This window comes from Pteropus medius, unplaced genomic scaffold (assembly GCF_902729225.1).
Source record: "Pteropus medius unplaced genomic scaffold, Ma_sr-lr_union100, whole genome shotgun sequence".
Classification (NCBI taxonomy): domain Eukaryota; kingdom Metazoa; phylum Chordata; class Mammalia; order Chiroptera; family Pteropodidae; genus Pteropus; species Pteropus medius.
Genome location: NW_024356335.1, coordinates 4,836,226 through 4,853,887, shown reverse-complemented (window position 1 = coordinate 4,853,887; position 17,662 = coordinate 4,836,226). Strand labels below are relative to the sequence as shown.

The 17,662-nt window shown below is 49.9% G+C and overlaps 1 long non-coding RNA gene across 2 annotated transcripts; it reads left to right on the top strand.

The window, feature by feature from the left end:
- The first annotated feature begins 3,349 nt into the window (after positions 1 to 3,349).
- On the top strand, positions 3,350 to 13,640 carry LOC120601760 (uncharacterized). 2 transcript variants are annotated; one of them, XR_005652549.1, is made up of 3 exons: positions 3,350 to 5,636; positions 7,542 to 7,595; positions 7,771 to 13,640. It is a non-coding gene; the product is annotated as an uncharacterized LOC120601760 (long non-coding RNA). The 2 variants fall into 2 exon arrangements; XR_005652548.1 differs by having other exon boundaries at positions 7,542 to 13,640.
- The last annotated feature ends 4,022 nt before the right edge of the window (positions 13,641 to 17,662 follow it).

The following is a 17,662-nucleotide window of genomic DNA, read 5'->3' as shown; positions in this document are numbered from 1 at the left end:
CCCAGCAGCTTTATTTGTACTAGCCCCAAACCGTCCTTCACCGGATGAATGGACAAACAAACCGGTCCATCCATCCCATGGACTATTACTCAGCAATAAAAAGAAGCAAACTATATCTCTATGCACGGCTCGGATGGAGCTCAAGGCCATTATGTTAAGTGAAAAAGGTCAGTCTCAAATGATCACATACTGCATAGTTCCATTTTCTAAAAGACAGAATTATAGCCACGGGGAACAGATCAGCGGCTGTCGGGTTAGGGCAAGGGGAGGATGCGACTACATAAGGACAGCGCTAGGGGATTTGGGGGGCGGGTGACAGAACTATTTTGTGTCCTGCTTGCAGTGGTGGTCACACATATTTATACACATAATAAAATTCATTGAACTGGACTCCAAAAAGAAGTCAATGAAAATGCAATTTAACAAAAAGACCATGTAGGGCCTCGGGTTCTCGGACAGCTCCTTCCAGCAACCCTCGCAGGCCGCACCTCTCCCCTGTAGCTCCTTTGACTGGATTAGAAAAGGGTACCACCGCCCCCGTGGAATGCAGCCTGTGCCAGGGCCCACAGCCTGGCAAGCAGAGGGCTGGCCGAGCTGCAGCTCCATCTGCCCCCTGAGTGGCTCCTTTGTGCAGTGAACAACCTACACAAACGTCCATGTGGGCCCCGGAACCCCCATTTTTCTTCTCAGCTTCTGTTCTCCCATCAAGGATGGAGCTTTGGCAAGCAGTCCCCAGGGAGTGGGGGTGGGAGGCGGGCTGTGCATTAGCCCGGACTGGCCAGGCTGGGGCCTCTTACTAATGGCTGTGAATGCACTTAGTGCTGAGGCTGCAGGCCGGTGCTTTGGGGGCCTGCTGCTTAATGGCTCGTCTGCCAGGGAGAAAAGAAGGATGGCTGGTTAGCCAGACACATAGCCAGGCTCAGATGGAAAGAGGGGGTAGGGGGGGACTCACCCCAGCCTGGAATCCCCCCTCCCTCAGCCCGGTGAGGTATGAGCAGGTGCAGGCAGGATGACCTTGCCGGAGAGACCGGCCGTGCCTGAGCTTGGTCCCAAGCTGGGCTGGCCCCACAGCGTGCCTTCTTCGGTCATTGACGGTGGAGGTGTCACTCCGCCGGGTGAGCGGGTTTCAGGTGGGCTCAGCCACCGCTGCTCTGTCCCAGGAAGCTAAGGATGATGATCCATATTCCAGCTATTACATCCCGGCACTCGCTGATGCCGGCCCGGTGCTGAGGCACACCAAGGTGGCAGTGATAACAAAGGCAGTAAGAGCCATACGAATGACAAGCCTTGTTTACTGGGTGCATGTGATGGCCGGGCCTTGGCCCTCCTAATAACCCCGAGGCTGGCCTGGTGCTGCCCTCCCTTCAAGGTGAGTTAACTGTCTACAAAGTGGGACCTTTGACAGAGATAAGATGGACTTAGCTTTTTCATACGTAAAAAAAATAAAATACAATAAAACCCCTAACTCTCCCTGCAAGCCTTTCTTCAAGATCGGTTCAGGCCCCGCCTCCCCCAGGAAGTTTACGCTGAACCCCCTCCAGGCTAGGTCAGAACACCTCTGAGAAACAGGGTTCCTCACTCTTCCTTGGGTGGGGACCCTCTTCCTCTTCCAAGAACGAGCTGGTTTTGCCTTCTCTGATAGAGCAGTATGTGAGGATAATAACATCTGGGACCCCAGCGGCCATCGCTACTTCCCGAACTGGACCCAGCTGGCACCACGAGGAGGACAGAGAGCGTGCCAGAAAACCAGTGCTAGCGTTTCTAACTTGAGCAAACAAGTTGGCTATGAGTCTGTGGCTTGAAGAACAGGGCGGATGGCAGTGTCAATAATAAAGGAGGAGCGAACTGCGGGGAAAGATGGCGGTTTTGACCTGGGCATGGGCTAGCTCCGTGGAGCTCCCGCATGGGGACTTTCAGGGGCTGGTGCTCAGGAGGGAGAAACTGGGGTGTAGGTGAGTCAAGGAAGTGGGGACAGGTGGCAGGGCTGAGGAGAGTCACACGCCACAGCCCATGACCAAGGCCTTTCTCATCAGTGAAGTAGATGATGCTTCCTCCCCCAATATACTCTCCTCTGGAGCTGTCACGGCGCCTCAAGTACCCCCACTGTTGGAACTGATGATCGAGGCCGGATTTGAGTGGCGGAACCCATCAAGCCATACATTTCTAGGAAGCGGCCTTTCAGCCACCTCCCATTAGCACAGGTAGCAAGGACATCTCAGACGCAGATGACGAGTTGATTCCTCAAGCCTGAGTCCGTGCTCCCAGGGTAGGTGTGACTTCCCGCTACAACATGCTTTCACCTGAGGCTCTTCGCTGCTTAGAATGACATCCCACCCACAATCCGTTTCCTCCTCCAAGGGCCGTGAGATGTAGGCCAGGCAGCCTCTGCCTCCATTTAGGCTCAGAGAGGCCACGCGACACAGTGAGGCAGAATTTGCCGGAATCTGAACCCAGCTCTCCTGCCTCCAGACCTGGTCCCCTTACTATTGTCTCTGCTTGTCCTCACGGCAGGCGTTGGACCAAGGAATTGTTTGGGGCGAAGGTCAGCCAATGAGGCCTTGCGAAGATCTGGGCAGGGACTAGGGAGATGGGGGGAAAGGTGAAGAGGCTGCTTGAAGGAGTGAGGGAGGGATCCCAAGCAAGGGAAGCTTCTGCCCAATCCCCACAACTGCCCTGGACTCGCCACGTGTCCTAAGTGCCCACTCTTGGGCTCTGCGTTGGTCATCACCTCGAATCCTCAAACATCCTATTATGAGCCCATTTTACAGGCAAGGAAATGGAGGTTCAGAGAGGTTAGGTAATTTGCCTAAGGTCACAAAGCTAGTGAGGAATGGAGATCTCTGGCCCGTTGGAGCCCAAAGCCAGCGCCAAGGCCCCCAGGTGGGACCGAGGTACAGGGTGCACTGAAAGAACTGTATGTTGGCCAGCAGGCTGGGGTCAGAGGGCAAGCGGAAGAGGTCTTTCGCAGGCCCATCCAAATCCTACTTTCTCAAGCCAAACGCTCCAACCTCCACAGGATGTGGCTTCCTGCTCAGCGGAGCGAGGCTCCATCCATCCTGGCCTCGGTTTCCTGTTTGGAGGGGAGGGGTCACGGCGGGGTCTCTGGAGCTAGGAGAAGTAGCAGCAGCTTCGAGAGCGAGTTGTTGCTTTTTAAAGACCCTGAAAGTGAGAGAAGGCGGTGCGGGCAGACCGGGGTGCGGGGTGGGGGAGGATGCCTGTCCCCGGATGCAGCGACAAGAACAGGCACCGGGAGACCCACCTCTCCTGGCAACGAAGGCTGGGGTGGAGCTGGGGCCAAACGAACGAGCGGCAGGGCTGGGCGGGTCACGCCCCTCTAGGGCGCAGCGCGGCTGGGCCGTTTCGCGCCCGCCGCCGGGCTGCCGCCCCCTCGCCGCGCGGCCCGGGGCGCGATCGCGCGGAGGGTGCGGGCACACGCACGTTTGCACACGGAGCTGGCACAGAAGCCGAAATGAACCGAGAAGTGAAAGTGAGCAACCTCTAGGGAAAGAAACAGACATGCACAGGCAGCTCGGGAATGTGCGCCGCCGGCGGCGGGCTGGGCACGCCCGGGCGCGCACACGCGCGGGCGCGGGGCCGGCAGCTGGGCGCGTGCTCGGCGGCACCCGCGATGGAAACGCCACTCCCGGCCATCGCTGGGCTCGCGCGCGTCTCCACGCCCTTCCGCGACAGGACGGCCCGCTTCCCTGGTTTTTGCCCGCCTTCGCCTCTCCAGGCCCGGCGGGCGCTCTGGACGCCTACCAGGCCGAACTCCGGGGCCCTGGCGCCTGGCCAGGTCTTGCAGCTGGGCCTGGCTTTAATCTAGCGCCCTAAGGGCCCTGGGCGCGTGAGAACTTTTGCCCCCGTCCCTCCTTTTCCCTCCCACCGGACTGCACGAGCCCTCCCTTCCCAGCGGCTCCCAGGAGCGGCGCCAACCCTGCAGTGGTCCTTGCTCAAGTGGCCTTAGCAAGAACTCGGCTCCAAGAGAAGGAACTTCCAAGTGACAGCCTCGGGAGGCCAAGGGCTACTTGGCTGATGAGAACAGCTCTGGGGCAGCGGCGCTGGGCCCTCGGAAGACCCCTCCCCCAATCCTTTCCTTTCCAGAACCAGCTTTTCCAGCTCGGCAGCAGCATAGTCAGGTTTCAGGCGGGTGTGGATTGTTTTCAACCCCTGGGGCTTGGGTGGGAAGCGTAAAGACGGGGAAGCTGGTTGCCCACATAGTTAGTGTTCAGCAGCCCCCCTCCTTGGAGGCACCCCAGGGACCCTCACAGCTGAAGTAAACACAGAAACCAAGCCCCATCTTAACAAACAAAAAAAAGCACTTGATGCTGGGGCACTCAAGTGAGGGTTTCTGGACGGATCCCAGGGAGAAGCTATGAACTAGTACTGCAAGGGTTGGCTGGTGCTCTTGGTGGGCGGCAAACAGCACGAAAGGGTCTTGGGACAGAGAAGGGCGTGGCTTCCCGGGGTGAGCAAACTGATGGGAGAGTTGCAAGACGCATCCCAGACTTTGTCTTAGCTGGGGAGATCCCGGACTCTGTCCCACAGGGTGACCCCCACCTGCAGAGAGAAAAACCTGAACCCAGCGCCCTCAGAGCTCACGGCCAGATGGGAGACAGAGGGGTGGACGATTAAAATATGGTGGAGCCAGAGCTAGGGAAGAAGCCTGGGCCAGGGAGGCAAGCCAGAGGAGGTGACATGGGGACGGAGAAGGAGCTCCCCGTAAAGGCGGGGGTGTGGGTCAGCTGGGCAGGCTCAGGAGGCTGCAGATCCCGGAGGCCCCGGACTCGGTAGAAAGCTGGAGATGCCGTTAAAATAAAGGTGAGGATCCCTCAGAGCCTTGGGCCGCCCTTCACTCTAAAGATGCAGAAACTGGGGATCTGAGAAGTGGACCGAGGTCACCCAGCTGGCTGGAGTTGGGGCTGGACCCGGGCACCCAGTGAGTAATAAGCCGATGGGACTGTGAGGACTCTTCAGTGTCCCCTGCCTTCCTGCAAATCTTATTGAGTGCCTTCCATTATGGTGAGAAAGACAAGAGTTTAGTAGACAAAAATGTGAGCGTAATTTGAGCTGTTGCTAAGTGGTGTGATTGTGAGTGACTGGGGGGTACTGAGAGAGCACGATTAACAAGGGCCTCTCTGAGCAGGGGACAGAGTACTGGCCAGGCTGAGGGAATGGCCTGTGCAAAGGCCCTGGGGCAGAAACATACCTGGTGTGAGAGAGGAGCAGAGCCGCAGCCTGAGGGGCTGGAGCAAAGGGTGTGGGGCCTGCAGCCTGGGGTTGGAGAGGAGTTTGGGCTGGATCTCAGGCAGTGCCTCCTGTGTGATGGGTGTGGTGAGGGCAGCGACAGCTGTTGTGGGCGGTGGGAGAATCCATGCCCTGACCACAGTGGGCCAGAGAAGAAGCTCCAGGGTGAGGAGTGGGCTCAACATCTCTGTCCCCCTGACTCCTTCGGCCACAGCATTTTCTAGGAGCCCCATGACCAGGAGGGAGGGTTACAGCCATCCCCCCGCAAGCAGGGCGCTGCTTCCGCTCGCTTTCCCAGTGACTCCTAAACCCTGTGATGTGTCCTCTGGATCTCCCTGGTTTGCGGCCGCCGGAGGAGCGTCATCACCATCCTCACTGTTGGAAGCATCGTGGTGGGTAATAATTTTTGCTCACTTGCTATATGCCAGGTGCCGGGCCCGGCCGTTTATGTGTGGCTACGAACTCAGTGCCCATTCCACAGATGAGAAGACCAAGCTAGGCAAAGGCATCCAGCTGAGAGTGCATGCTTGATGTGCTCTGGAGTAGGATTCGAGCTCAGAGAAATGTCCTGCCGGGGAAGCCAGGAGGGTGGGGCCAGAGTCGAAGGATGCAAAAAAGCGAAAAGGTAGCTTGTGGGCAGGTCAAGGCGAAAGAGCAAATGTGAGAGAAAGATACATCAAGTCCTCCAACCTTGTGCAAGAAGTAGTGTGCATGGCTGGCACAGGTGTGCACACACGTGCATGTACACACAGGTTAATACACACATGTACACACTGGCATATAAAAATGCATGCACGCATGCAGCGCCCAAGTCCATGCACACACGTAAGCACTGTATGCATTGTGCAGACATACACACCACCATGTACTCATACTCATGCATTTGTGCACACATGCGCATGAATGCGCCACACGCACCTGTGTGCACACGTGTGCACACATAAGCACACCTCAGTGCACGTGCACACGGACACAAATACAGTAATGCTCACAGAACTTCAAAACACACCTTCCGCACATTGCTCTCCTTAGCAGTTCTCGTGGTTCATTCATTCATGCAACAAACATATGTTGAGCCCTTTTTGGTGCCTGGCCAGGGGGTGGGCACTGCACACACAGCCAAGAGGACCCGCAGTCCCCGCTCGACTTCCTGGGAGCTCACAGCCTGGGCTGAGAGAAGACAGACAGTAAACAGTGGACTAAAATCTTTAAGGACATTTGTCACTGGGGCCCTGGAGGAGCTGTGGGGGTCCGGAGAGCTGGTCTGGGGGGCCTTCCCAGAGAAGGTGTGTTTCCATGAGTGAGGGGACCGAGGTTTGGTCAAATGACAATCAGATCAGGAAGGAAGAGGCTAATGTGATGGATAGTAGAGGCTCAGACAGGCCTGAAGGTCATGGGGTGCGGTGTCTGCCGACCCAGCCAGCCAGATCTCAGGCCCAGGAGTGCCCACCCACTGACTCCCCCTCCCCATTGTGAGTTCCCAAGGGTGGGGTCTCCTCTCTGTGCCCCTCCTCCCAGCCTGCAGCATAAGTGAATGCCTAGTCCCTTAAACAGGATTCTGGTCTGCAGTCGGGGAAGGAAGGGAGAGCTTGGGAGGGGCCACAGGCGATGCCCTGTGTCTCCCCTTCTCCTCTGCCCCCTCCCCCTTCTCCCTCTTTCTTCTCCCCGTTTTCCCCTCCTCCTTCACCTACTCTCTCATCCCTTCTCCCCCTCTCTCCCTCCTTCCTGTTATCCTTCCTTCCTCCTTCCCTCCCTCCCTTCCCCCTTCTCCTTCAGCTCACACACAGCCCTCGGTACCCCTATCTGGGCGATGGGTGGGTGGGTGCCAGCAGTGTCCTCACAGAGCTGTGAGGTGAGGTGATGGGAGACTGCTTCACAGAGGGGGTTTGGGCCACTCCCCATTCCTCCAGGCAAGATGGGGGACGATGAGGAGCCTTGTGCCCGGCATGTGGCAACGGCATCCCCCACCCTGCACCTCTTATGCCCCCAATCTCACCCCACACACGGGCTCCCCCATGTATGCCCTCACACCACACCCACGCTCCCCGTTCCACACATACACATCCATTCCACACCTACCCTCTACCACTCCCCACACCACAGACCACACACGCACACACGCACACACGCACACACGCGACCACCTTGGCAGCCCAGCCAGTCTCACCCTCCCCACAGCTGACCTCCCCCTCAGTCCAGGGCAGGGCAGCGACAAGCAGAGTGCCCCGTGGACCCCCCCTGACCCTGGCTATAGGGCTCTGCTCATTGATCCAAAGATGCTCTTTCCTTTGCCTCAGGCACTTCTCTGAAGGATGGAAAAATCGATGCGCAGAGGAGCGGGCGCAGGGAAGGTACAGACAGCGCTGGGAGGAGAGCAAGGGCAGGGGAGTCAGGCGCGTGGGGCGGGGGCGGGGTGGCCGGCGCTCCAACCCCCCAGAGCAAACTCCGCGTGGGCGTGGGCAGCACAGGCCCGTGAAGTGGTTTTGGTGTTTCTGTATTACGATTACAAAAGCGCGTTCCTCGTAGACGAGGAAAATCACCGCATCCAGTTCCAGAGGCAACCTCCCCATCAGCGAGCATAGCAAATCCTTCCAGCCTGTTTTCTCTGCGCGGTGAATGCACTTTTTAGTTTTGCAAAATGAGGACGAGCTCGACTGCTTTATTCATCTAACAATCTGTCACCAACATCCTCCTGTCCTTCCCTGGTGCGACATCACTGTACCTGAGTTGGGGGCGGGGGGCGTGCACGGCACAGGGCTTGGGGTCAGACTCCTGGCCCCTTGGCTGTGTGACCTCGGGCAGGTGGCCCACACACTCTCTGAGCCGGCCCATCCTCCGGTGCCTGCCTTACAGCCCCGTGGAGAGAATGACCCCGGAACAGAAGCAGAGCGCGTTCATCCCAGGCGGAGCCCGTCATAAGCATTCCATCAGCTGGGGGGACCGCTATTCTCTGTCTTTGTCATTGTCCCGGGAAACCAGCATTATTTAGCCAAGCCTCGGTTATTGAACATGGAGGTTTTTTTCTTCGTTTCCCTGAAAGAAGGCTTCAATGAACATCCTTGAAATCTCTGACAAGTGCTCAACCATTCATTTTGAGTAATTTCTGGGAGGAAAGTCATGCGTGCTAGGGAAGGTGCTCACGTTTTCTGCATACTGCCTGACCACCCTCTGGAAGTGTTCTGATGACACTCGGCATGAGTTTCCTCGGGGCTGCGTAACACGGCACCCCAAACTTGGTGGCTTCAAATAACAGAATTGTATTCTCTCACAGTCCCGGAGGCTAGAAATGCAAAACCAAGGTGCGGCAGGGCCGTGCTCCCCCGAAGATGCCAGGTTAGGATCCTTCCTGCGTTTTCCAGCTTCCGCTGGCTGCCCACGTTCCTCGATCCGTGACGCCATCACTCCGTTCTCCGCCCCTGTGGTCACCGTGTCTCCTTCTCTGTCTGTCTTCCGCCCTGTGCGTCTCTTACAAGGATACTGTCCTGTGCTCCAGGACGACCTCCTCAGCTCAAGATTTTTAATTTAATTATATTGCCAGAGACCCTCTTTCTAAATAAGGTCGGATCCACTGGTTCTGAGAATTAGGACATGGCTCTATCTTCTGGGGATTCACCCTATAACATTCCTACCGAGGTAGGAGGGCGATGTAGAATCCCTTTTCCCTCGCCGCACAGGATACTCTCATCTTTTTAAAAAAAATGTTTGGCCAATTTATTCGGGTAAAAAGGACATCTCGTTTTAAAGTGCATTTCTTTTTCTGTTCGAGGAATTTATTTCCATATGCTTCGCAGTCATTCGTATTTCTTATTTTCTTACCGATTCGTGTCCTTTGCCCAATTCCCTATTAGGTATTATCTTCTCGAGGAGCGAGAGCTCTTTGTAGATGAAGGATGTTGACCTTTTATGGTATCTTGTAAATATCTTCCTAATCGCACACTTGCTTTTTAGATTTTTTTTCATATTTCTTTAACACACATAACTTTTCAACTCTTTCGTACTCAAAGCCTCGAGAGGAATTTACCACCAGCTGAATAATTAAACAGGCTTTTCCCGCTCACATTATTTTTCATCTAGCCTCTTACTGTTTCACTTTTATGCTTAAGTGTTTGTTCCGTCTGCAATTTATTTTAGTTACGGTGTATTTTAAGGCTAATTACCTCCTTTCCAGTAATCGAGCAGTTGTCTTAATATCATTGAATCAATAGTCCATATTTTCCCTACTGATTTTAAATGATTCCTTTATAATCTATTTAATTCGACTCCAGTAACCTAGCAGACCGAGCTAATGGTGACACTCCTCCCCCGCCCCCATCCTGCTGAGGGATGTCAAGAAAATTTAAGAAAAACAAAAATACTCAGTCTTAAAAAAAAGAACAGGAGACTCCCAGATGCCGGAGGTTGGGAGGAGAAAACAAGAACCAGAAGCTTTTCCGTAACGGAGGACCCAACAAGAGGGCAAAGTCATCAGTGACGAGGCCCTCACAGGATGAAATGATCTACCACAGGAAGAGGATTCGACCACCAAGAAACTAAGCTAATAGCACAGTCCAGAAAAGACTGTAAAACAAATGTACTTTAAATTATTAAAAGATAAAAAAAAAGAAACCATAAGAAAAAATTTAAAAACACCATGTAAAAATTTTAAAACACCATGAAAAAAGAAGCAGCAGATTTGTAGAAAAATGAAGATCTTCTCAAAAATGAAAAACGCAGTCATTGAAACTCAGATTTCATTGTCTGAATATCACATTAGACACAGCTGAAGAAATATTCATGAACTGGAAGATAGAACTGAGGAAGTTACCTAGAATGCAGCCTGCAAAGAGAAAGAAATAGAATGAAAATAGAAACAAATAAAATTCAGTGAAAAAGTCCAAACATAGGTCTTAGAGAAGACCTGGAAGGAGGTAGATTATGAAGAGAGAGAGTGGAGGAGAGATCATGTTCAACATGGTAATGTCTTAGAATATTCTAGAATATTCTAATAATACAACACTTAGTATTATTATTATCCACATTTTAAAGACGGGGAAATCAAGGTACAGAAAGTTCGAATAATTTTTATTCTTTCGTGTTGCTTAAGTAATTTTTGTTACAATAATGGTGCCTAAAGAATCGCTTTGCATGACCGTACCCTTTTGTGATATGATTTTGCTGCTTCTCCCTTCAAGAGGACACGAAGGAGGAGCTGAGTCTATTTCCCTGACCTTGAGTCTGGATTGGCCTTGACACTTGCTTTGACCAATGGAATACAGCAGAGACATTGTTGTGTGGCTTTCAAAACCAGGCCTTAAGAAGCCTTGTAGCCTCCACTTTTGCAATCTTAGATCATGTTCACCATCGTGTCAAGAAGCCCGCCGTAGGCTTCCGGTGGAAAGGAACCAAGGTGACCCACCTGATAGCCAGCACCAACTGCCAGGCTTTTGAGTGAGGCTATCCCTGAGCCCTCCACCCCAGCTAAACCCCAGGTGAGAGCAGCCACGTGAGTGACCCTAGGCAAGACCAGCAGGAGAACTGCCCAGCTGAGCTCAGCCCACAGAGCAGAACCGTGAGCAGTAGCTAACTGGGCACGAAACGACACAGTGATTAATGGCAGGGCCAGGACCTCAGAACATACACCTTAACCACGATGCCACAATAAAACCCACGGGCAGCAACGAAGGCCAAAAGCAGTGCAATCATAATATCCTCAGGATGATGAAAGAAAATGCCTGACCACCTCAGCTGTCTTTCAGCTAAATCATCTTTCAAGAGCGAGAGCAAAATAAAGACATTTCAGAGGAAGTCTGAGAAGCTGTACTACTCATAGAGCTTTGCAGAAAGAACCGACATAGGAATGCCTAAGAAAGAAGGAAATCAAGCTCCGTGTCAAGGATGTAGTGAACAATGACCAAAGATATTAAAACATGAGTAAAATCTAAGGGAGAGTTGGCTATAAAAATCAATAATAATAATAATAATGACAAGTATAGGATCAAAATGATATGGACTAAGATACTACACAATCGTACATGGTGATTGGAAGATACGATGGGACTTAAATCACCCTATGACCTTTTACTGTCTAGGAGGAGGTTGGAGAATATTTATTTACATTGTATTAAGTCAGTTATGCATGATCGAAATTTAAGGATAACTTCTAATAGGCAGAAATGGAATACATAACATTTAAACCAATAGAGGAAAAAAGAAATAAGAACCCACAATCAGACCAATAGAAAGCAAAAAGAACAGGAAGGAGGGAAGAAAACCTTGATTGATTTTTTGTGTTTTTATTTTATAACTGACCGTTTTTGCAGACCTCTCCTATTATTTAATAGTTTTTCATTTGTTGCCCTTGGGTTTTTAATTAAACCATGATATTATCCACACACAAAGATAATTTGTCTCTTTTTTAGTTGTTGTTCTTTAATTTATGTTTCTCATCTTATTGCATGACCTAGAACTCTCAGACCATGTAAAATTATAGAGAGAGGCATACTAAGCATCTTTGCCTTAATCTAGACATTGCGGAGAAAACTTTCAGTATGTCACCATTAAATATGATGTTGGCGCTGGCTTGACATAAATATTCTTTGTCATTGAATTAGTCAGAATAAGCTAGATTATGCTGCAGTAACACACCAAAAAAAAAGTCACAATCTCTTGGCTTGAGAGAGGTTTATTTCTTATTCACATGAAGTCAGCTATGGGTCCAGCAACTCTCTCTCAATTACAGTTGTGATTGGCTCAGCATGGCACCTCCATGTCACCAAACGCTCCCATGCTTATTGAGGCAAGGGAAATAGAATTGAAGAGTTTAGAGCCATGAAGTGCTTCTACTAGAAGTGGCAGACTTTACTTTGACTTGAGTTGAAGTTATGTCACATGCCTGGAAAGAGGTCTGGAGAGAATGGCAGGCATTGCAGATGTCACCATAACCATATTAAGGAAATATCCTTCTGTTATTCATTTTAGACTTGGGACCCTGGAAGACCTTAAAAGTTAACTCAAAAAGTCCTTGGGCCTTAGCTGTCTGATGAGAACAGGGAAGAAGGGATTTATGGGCCCCGATGGCCTCTGTCTCCATCAGAGCCAGGCTATGTGTTTCCCTCCTTCATTCCTTGAGGTCTCTGAATCCTTACGAGGAATCTCCTCCCTTTCCTGAGCTCTTTCGAGTAGATTTCTGTTTCTTGTGGCTCAAAGAGTCTCAACCAGAATAATTTGCCTGTGCTTTATTTAGGATTTTTATCACATTTCTAAGCAAGACAGGTGTGTAGTCTTGTGCTACCTGCCAACTCTTTGTTTTTGGGTTATGCTACATTCTTAAGATAGTTGGGGAAGTTTTCCATCTTTCCTGTGTCCTGAAACAGAATATTTGAAAATATTTGAATATTTGCCAGTAAAAGTATCAGGACCGAACGCTTCTCTAGGTGCTATCTCTCCCCCTACCTTTTCAATTTACTCTATAGTAATAGGTTTTTTTGGTTTTCTTCTACTTGTTGAATTGGTTTTGGTTATATGTGTTTTCCTATAAAAATATCTGTTTATTCATATTTTCAAATTTATTATCATAAGGCTTTACTTAATATAATTTAATTTAAAAAATTTTATTCCTATTTTTGTGTATTCATTTCTCTCTATTTATTATCGTTGGATCTGCTAGAAGTTTACCTAATTTATTAGACTTTCCAAAACACGAAGTCATACATTTATCTTCTATTTCTATTGTTTTCTCTTCTCTAATTTATTAAATTCTGTTTTTTGTCTTCATTGACTTCCAACCCTTCTTATTTAAGAAACTCACACATGAGCTACGAATTTTCCTCCTTGTAACATTTTAACCACCTTCCCATATGTTTAGATGTGTGATATTTGCAGTGTTATTTTTTTTTAAAATAGTTTGTCATATAGGTTTTACTTAGAGCTTTTTACCAAGTGGTTTTTACTTTTCAAATGGTTGGCTTTTTCATTTAAACTTTTATAATTTCTAGCTTAATTGCACTGTGGTCGAAGAATGAGGCTTTCACTATATCTGCTTTGGGGATTATATTGAATTTTTCTTTATGGCCTAGTATATGATCAATTTTCATAAATGTTTGATGGGCTCTGGCAAAGAAATGAGAATCTTTTATTTGTGGGGAACAAAGTTCAATTATTAAATCAACCTTATTAATGATATGATTCTGATCCTACACTCACATGGGGAGCGCACTATTTAAATATGTCAAAGACAGAAGTGGTTAAGTCTCTCGGTGTTTTTTTGTTTTGTTTTGTTTTGTTTTTGTCCTTCTATGTCTGTCTAAGTTGTCACTTCCCTTGATTGGGTCTAATGCTGTGTAGGACATAAAAGATCATGACCATCAAATCTTTATCTGACTTGTCCTCTTTATCAATAAAAATGACCTTCTGCCCCATCTCATAATTTTTGCCTGTGGTTCTTTCTCTAAGTATTATTACCTCTCCTTTCATTTGACATGAATTGCCTCGTGTAACTTTGGCCAATCTTTTATTTTTCACCTTTTCGCGTAACTGGGTTGTAAATTTATTTCTGGTGAGCGTCACGGAGTTGGAGTTCCATCTAGTTTTCGTTTTATCCCATCTGAGAGTCTTTGGTATTTTACTAAGAAAACATCATACATTTACATTCATTATTAACATTGACCCGAACGAAGGGCACCTCACTTCCACGAGAAAGCTGGGCTCAGTCTTCTGTTTATCTTCATAGCTGCTGCCTTTTGTCTTATGGACTCTGAATTTTCGCTTTTGTCTTCTCCAGACTTTGGTTAGCAGATATTTCATTTCTAACTGCACTAGAAGTTACCTTAACAATGAAAAAGTCTCATAGGTAGCTGCCTGATCGTCTGAGTAGATGCAGAAACAAGGCTTCCTGAGCCCCTTCTGCCTTTCGGCTCCCATCCGCCTTTCGATCCATGTTGCTGTGACTTAAAACTTTAGGTCACACAGTTAGATCATTGTTTTTCCATTATGTGATTTGTCATTTAAGAGTAATTTTTAACATGCGTATTCAGTCTGGACATGATATTTACACTAATTCTTTAGGCTCGCTGTCTTTTTAACTGGTTCGAGGGCTAATACCCCAGCTTTCTAAGCCCCGCGGGTATCATGCTTGGACACTCAGCTGATCGGAGCATACCTTCCACTAATAAATGCCTCAGTCTTTCCCCAGAACCGTAAACATGTGTCCCTTATCACTTAGCACCCCGTACGACACAATCGAAACCAACCTGGGTTTGTTCTTTTACAAGAAAGTTGCTTTTCTTCCTGGAGGCACAGACTGTTGTCATCATTTGGATATTTCACGCTGTTTTCCCGAACGAGTCTCTGTAGAAGTCTCTGCTCGTTTTCCCCAGAATGCACCGTACCTTCCCAATCTATATATTTGGATCTTTTTGTTTCCCTTGTAGACACGAGCGAGTTTTCATTCATTATATTCCGAGTTATCTCTTATTCTGACCTTTTCTCCAAGAATCTCAATATGCGTTTGTTGCGTCCTGATCGCCATCATTTTCTCACGCTCTGTTTTCATCTCTTGGTTTCTGTCCCGCTTTTTAGAAAGTGTCTCAAGGTTGGCCTCCCTCATCGCTAACTGTAGTTTCTGCATTACCGTTTCTGCTTTCTGCTGCCTCCAGCGTGGATTCCAATTCTGCTACTATGTTTCTTTCCTTGCCACCCTTCCTCACCCTATCTGTCTTAGTTTCCTAGGGCTGCTGTACAAATTACCACAACCGGGGGTGCTTAAAGCAGCGGAAATGTATTCTCTTAGAAATCTGGAGGCGAGAAGTCTGAAATCCAGGTGTTGGCTAGGTTGGTCCTTCTGGTGGCTCTGAGAGTGCATCTGCTCCACGCCCCTCTCTCTCCTGGCTTCTGGCGGCTGCTGTCCTTGGCCTTCTTGGCTTTAGCAGCATCCCTCCAGTCTCTGCCTCCATCTTCACAGGGCCTCCTTCTGGTTTCTCCTGTCGTGTGTGCCTCTGCCGCTTCTTATACGGACCCTTATCATTGGACTTAGGGCACACTCGGTTAACCCAGAATGATCTCATCTTAAGATTCTTAATGATATCTGCAAAGACTCTTTTCCCAAACTAGGCCTCATTCACAGGAACCGACAGCTGGGACTTGGGCATATCTTTTTGGAGACCATATTTCAGCCCACTATACCATCCGTGTCCCTTTTCACATCCTTAAGCTGCCTTTCCATCTGTCGGGGCTGCCCTGTGCCCTATTGCTCCCGTTTGGCCATTAAAGTCCCCGCTTACTTTCCTGACATCTTCTTCTGGTTCCTTCAGGAAATTGCTATCAACAGCCCGCGCTTCAGTATTTCAGCAAGCCAACTTCTTTTCCATGTTCTATTGTATTTTTCCAGTTTTTGTCGTTGTCGTTGTTATTGTTGATGCTTTTTCCTCTGTATTGTCCCTCAAACACAGGAATAGCAACCCACACTCCCCGATTATAAATAGAGGGGGTGTGTAGATTGCCTTTGGTCCTGTTCTTTTATGACTCGTTCGATAGCTACGTCCCAGCCTCAGCGTTTGATCTAGGCAGCAGAATCAAGGGGGCTTTGCTCCAGCAGGCTTCTGCCAATGGCAGCTCAGCGGAGCGAAGACAGCGTTCACTCCTGCCCCACTTGCTGGTTCTAGAATATTCCAAATGGATGAAACAAGCAAAAGTCTCAGAATGCATTGTTACTGGTGCTCTCTCTCCACGACCCCTACACGCATCATGTTCACTCCCCAGAATACCATGCACCCAGAAAGCCCCCTGTGCTGCCCACTTTCTCTGAATGACTGACCAGGGGACATTATTCAAGTCACCTCGCAGACTAGCCTCTGTGGGAGAGGGAACACTGTCCAGTCTTCAGACTGGTGCGGATCCCGGGTCTCTGAGTGGGGGCAAAGGATGAAGGAGGTTCTGAGCACCTTTCCTTCCTTCGTCCCTGGTCTCTGCGTCCTGAGGTTTCTCTCCCACGCTGTCCCCCACCGTTGTCATCAGCGTGGCTTCTCCCAGATGCTGGCATGAAGATGGCAGCTGTTTCCCACGCTGAGTGAGGTTTCTTTCTCTCTGTCTTCATGGGCATTTAGTGGAAAAAATAAGAGTGATCGTATCAAGGGGTTTCTAGATGCCATTTTACATAGAAATCCACAGGTTTGTAGTGTTTTTGTTTGTTTGGTTTAAAAAAAAAAAAACCCCGACTCACTCATTTATTTATTCCCCAAAAAAGTACTGCCTTCCCTGCCCGGCTTCGTGATGGATGTCATGCTAAGTCAGGTAATAAACCAGAGAGCTTCGAAAGGGAGGAGGAGTCGGGGCGGGGACCCAGGCCCCGCCCCTTCCTCCCTCTGCTCTGCAAAGCTGGCTTCCCCAGGGATCTCTCCATCTCGGAGACGTCATTCTTATGCCCCCAAATTAACCGTCTATGAAATCAGACAGGTTTATTGAGCACCTGCTTTGCTCCAGGCACCACGTAGTTCTGAGGAAGAGGGCGTTAGTGTCGTGGGGACTCCTGCTCTTCTGGGGCCTGGTTTCCAGCTCCCTGCTTTGGAGCATGGTGTCCATTTGTCCTCACGGTTTGTGATGGTTATTTCGTTAACAGCCTCGCTAGACTCCTGTTGGGGACAGGGCGGCCAGAGACAGTGTCTGTATCCTTGGTGGTTAGCATCGCTGGGACCAGGTAGGGCTGCCTGGAGGAGAGGCTGTATGAGCCGGGCTTTGAAGGGTGGATAGGAGTTCGATGAAGACAAGGCAGGTGGGAGCAGGAAAGGGGTGCAGTCTCTCTCTCTGAGGTCTCCTCAGTCCATACCTAACACTCTCTTGGCCTTGTTCTCTCTGTGGCTTCTGCCACACTACAAGGAGAAAGTTCCTCTCTGGATCTCTTCGGAGGCTGAAGAGCCCCAGGACCTGGGCAGAGGACGAGGTCTGCACTGCTTATCCCGGTGGACTGTCGTGTCCTAAAGGAAAAGACACCCCGGTCGTGTAGGCCCAAGGACACCACGGTCCTCTAGGCCCAAGAGCTGAGCCCAGGAGAATGAACAGAGGTTCCCTTCCTTTGGCTTCCTCGACCTTCCTTATCTTTTTAGAGCAGATATGAGTGGTGCCTGTCCCACGGTGGCAGCCTCCAGCTGTCATTACTTTTCCAACAGGCACGTTCATGGCTGGGGCTCCTGGATGTGAACCAAAAGCCATTTGCTTCGGAGGCAAGATTTGAGTCAGGCCCAGCTGGGTTTTCCCATCCTTTATTTGCCCAATCCTATTAATAATTAACGGTACAGTAATGAGAATGGCTTTTAATAGAATCTGCTGCCATCACCGCATTCTGTTCCCCGCCAAGGGTTTCCCCCCAAAGGACTCACGCTCACATGGCTGTGTTTACTGCCACAGGCGCCGGGCACTGGGCACCAGGCACCGGGAGCCAAAAAGCCGG